A 4458-nucleotide genomic window follows, 5' to 3' on the forward strand; every position below is an offset into this window, starting at 1 on the left:
CTTTTCCATAGTTGCACCTAACTGTTAATTCACTAGACAATACATTTAACACTGAATTCAACTATAGATAAAGTAATAAAAAATTATCTCAACAAACATACGTATCCACTGCTCCAAATTTATTAGGAAAACCTCATTACACACACGATATCTCTTTTAATGACTAAGTTGACCTTACTTAACTTCTAACTAAAAAACGTTACGCATTCACAAAAATATATATTTTGGGACTGCACATGATAACCATAACTCATTATGCAAATAACATGGTAATTCTACAACTCAACAGAAACTAAAGTGAATCGTGCTAACAGTAAATATCTACATACATAATGTTTACTTAATGAGTTTATTGAACGCCCACAGTAACGTTACAGTTATGAGTGTTGATGTTTCAGTTTTGTTGTTGGTTTTTGTAGGTTTTCATTTCGGCCCATATTTGCTAAGGGTCTTAATCACTGCTATTAAAGGTAAGCCTTACATATAAAAGTTATCAATTTAAATATTTTGTGTACTACTTGTAGTATCATATGCATATAATATAGGAACATTTTATGTTACATATACTTTCTAGAAATTTAGTTCTGTCAATTGAACATAGCACTCGTAAATAGCTGTCATTTATTTAAAGGTTTTGTATTTTGACTATGCGAAGGAAAAGACTTCTACAAGTATGAAGATCATGTCATCGTATCATGAATCATACCAAGGTAAGTCTACAGCAACACTAACTCCCATTTATTTACCTTTTAATATGAATAAAATTTTGTTCTATTTCATAGAATTTTGCTAGAATTAGAAATTGAGGTATGATATTCATTTATCTAATGCCAAAAGCCAATTTAAGTTATCATAAATAGAACTGTTATCAAAAGTCAACTTAAGTCAAATGATTACATATTGGACTTTGGTATACTCCTTTATTTAGTGTTTTGTGATTGCAAGAAAAATAAGAACAGTATGAAGAAGTTATATTGTATAGTAAAATTAGTCTATGGCGTAACTGCTATATTGATTTCAAAGCAATATCTGCGACTAAGTAGACTTCAATTTAAATGACATGCACCCAACCGGTCAAAGTAATGTATAGATATAATATTTTTATTTCTATCTTATTATATGTTAAAAAAGATAAGACAAAATTTTTAGTTCAAGTGGGTGCAACTTTTCAATTTTGTTACTGGTTTCTATTTTGTACATAACAAATCTTAGGTAGATGTTGATGGAAGTTGGGGATGAAGATTGCCTTTAATATAACGTTGGAACCTTTTAATTCTTGCAGACAAAAGAACTGCTGCCAACAACACCGACAAAGGAAACCCAAAAAAGGAACACCCAGACGCTGCAATTACCCCCAACTTAAAAACCTGAAGACTATAGGAACAAAACCGACATACACTAAATCCTCAACTTGCAGAATATGAGTCTTCTCCTCAAAAAGAGCTAAAAAGCGGTCGTAACCCCCAAAGCTAATATTTTTTGGGTAACTAAGGTAAGCACAAACACTCGCCTTACACGCAGTGACACACCAATACTTACAAACATTCATATTGCAGGTTGGATGACAACTAAGTTACCAGGGAACATAATCCACACTGGAAGGCTGACCCGACAGATGCATGCTATCTTTTTAAACCAACTCTTTTGTCTACCACGTTATCAAATAGACGGAAGCAGCCGACAAAAGAAACAACATGCAGAAACATCATTTTGAATAACAACACAACTGAAACAATACCAGGCAGCACCCACTTTAGTAACTTCGTTACATCTAGGTCGGGAATCAGGTAATGTAAAACGCTACCCCGTGCAGTTATGTTTATATTTTTTGCAAGTATCATAACCAGGTCAACCAAACAGTTTTACTTCTTACTTTTTCCACATCCACAGGCAATGACTCCCTAATATTATATTTCCACATCTACACAAGACTTAGGAGGCCAAAATGTAGCAGCAACACACTTAAGCTACCTTTTTTTTGGAAACTAAAGGTAAGCCATCCTAATAATATATTTCCACATCTACACAAGACTTTGAATACAACACTAACATCAAAACTATGCTAACACAATCTTCTTATACAGGTTAGTCTCCAGTAACATATCTATAGGCTACCTCAACAAGGAATGCTGCAATTTCTATATATAGTGAGGCATTTTGTAAAGAACAACTACTTGCATACACATGTCAAGCCTGTAATTTATGAAACTTTCTGTAATTTATGAATCTTAATATGTAATGCTAGGATGTTTATTATATAACGCTAATGTATTGAAGCCACATATCCATGCCCCGCGCAACGCGCCGGGTCAACCACTAGTGTGGGAATCAAGTATTCTAAATACCACTGGCAACCACTGTTTAAAATAATGCGAATTTAGTCCAAAAAGAAGAGTGTAAAACATCCCATCAAAAATATCAAGTATGTTCGAAATATACTAGTTTGAGGCCCGTGTATTACACGGGTAATTGTTGAAAATTTTAAACTTTGATCATTAAGTAAAATACAGTCAACAAATTGATCATATATTGTTAATACAATTACAATTAAATTAAAATTACAGAAACTACATAACTAATATTACACAAATATGTTATAAATAGGTAAAAACTTTTTTTACACTACATTTGTGATTGTATTAGCGAGTATACATTTTTTTTTATCAAAAATCAAAATCATTAGAGCAATTTATATGGGAGATATGAGGGATCAAACCTCACTATCACCAATTTATATGAGAGATATGAGGGATGACTCTAGCTTGTCAGGGCTCGAGTCCCGATCTCACCCGGTTTTACCGGCTCCTCGTTGTTGTGCCGTTTGGCGGGCGTGGGGGTCGGGTTTTATCCGGGGAATCCCTCAATAGATGGACCGCTAGGGGCTTCGTCCGTCCAGATTCATGGCCGGCTCGGGCTACCTTTAGCCAATGGAGGACGTGTACGGAGTACCCGACGTTATTTAATTGGTCGTTCCAAAATAAAAAAGAGTTAAGATTGTTTAAAAAAAAGGTATGACAACGAGACCAAAGTGGCTATTAACTATGATTAAAATGATTATGACTTTGTTTAAAAGTCTTATTAAATTGGTATAATGATACTTTTAAGAATTAAAAACAAATGCATTTCAACACACCACTCTAAATTCGGAGAGAAAATAAGTATAGACCTACACCTACCTAGATAACAATTATTTTTTAATTGATATACTCATACTCATGATATTCGAATATAATATTCGTTTAATGTTTAATATCTTCAACGAAATTTCAATCTAGACTATATGTGACTTTGCGATTTGATATTTGTTTTTTCCGTACATGAAACCTTGATTAGAACTTATCATGAATTTAAATTAAGATTTTTAATTGGCTATTGAAGTTTTTTAAGTATCTATGATTCTATGATTTTCTAGGTTAGAGACATTACGATGTATCGGGAATTCATACCGAGGCACCATCATTAAAATCACGTTCAACACTACTTTTAATCTATTATAGTGAGGCACAATCATTAAAAGCGTATTCAGCATAACATTTATCAACGCAACATTTATTCCATCACGACTTTTAATTTAGCGCGTTACACATCAGAATGATCTTGAATCATGATAATAGTGTAACCTTTAAATCAAAAAAGTACATGTGGTCCAACTGTCCAAGTACTTCTAGGACAGTTGTATTTACGTAAGGGGCCAACAGTTTAATTGACAAACTGTCCAAGTTTAATAGGGACCACAGTTATAAGTACATGTGGTCCAACTGTCCAAGTTTAATGTTTAATATGGGCCATCGGTATAATTACATAAGGATAAATTTACGTGGATATGAACAATCTTCTAGATATACATTATTGATCAATACACAAACACCACCCTCGATAACACTTTAAAAGTGATTTAAATGGATTAAAAGTAAATGAAAGAAATAACTTAATTGTTTTATATATAGATATTTAAACAATCATGTCATCAATCATATAAGCCCTTAATCCTATCGCTTTAAAAAGTTAGAAATATTTTTAAAGACATCGAACAACTTTGATTTGTTATTTCGAAACTTGGAAAACATTACACACATAAAACTTATTAATCAAGTTTTAATTTCTACACAAATTTCGATATTCATAAGGATTGTCATTTCATATATACTTAGGCTAAGGGTAATGAGGCTCGGTTGAGCCTCAAGTGATTCAATCCAAACCCGACACGTAGGCGATCACATGGCCCTGGATCAAGCCCCTCAACTAAGCCTCAGAGAGTGTAGTGGTCCAGGTGATCCGGGGCTTGATTGATTTTTTTATTTTTTGTTATGCACACAATTATAAATTAAAATACTTCATTACAAAATAAATAAAAAGGAAAATAAAAAATATATATAAATAGCGTTGAAACGTTTCAAACGCGTTCTCCGGTGCCAGCTCCGGTTGTGTTTCCGGGACCGAATAATCGGATTGTGACAT

Source organism: Bidens hawaiensis, unplaced genomic scaffold (genome assembly GCF_021521415.1).
Source record: "Bidens hawaiensis isolate Kalapana, Puna unplaced genomic scaffold, B.hawaiensis_p1.1 tig00006534_1, whole genome shotgun sequence".
NCBI lineage: Eukaryota > Viridiplantae > Streptophyta > Magnoliopsida > Asterales > Asteraceae > Bidens > Bidens hawaiensis.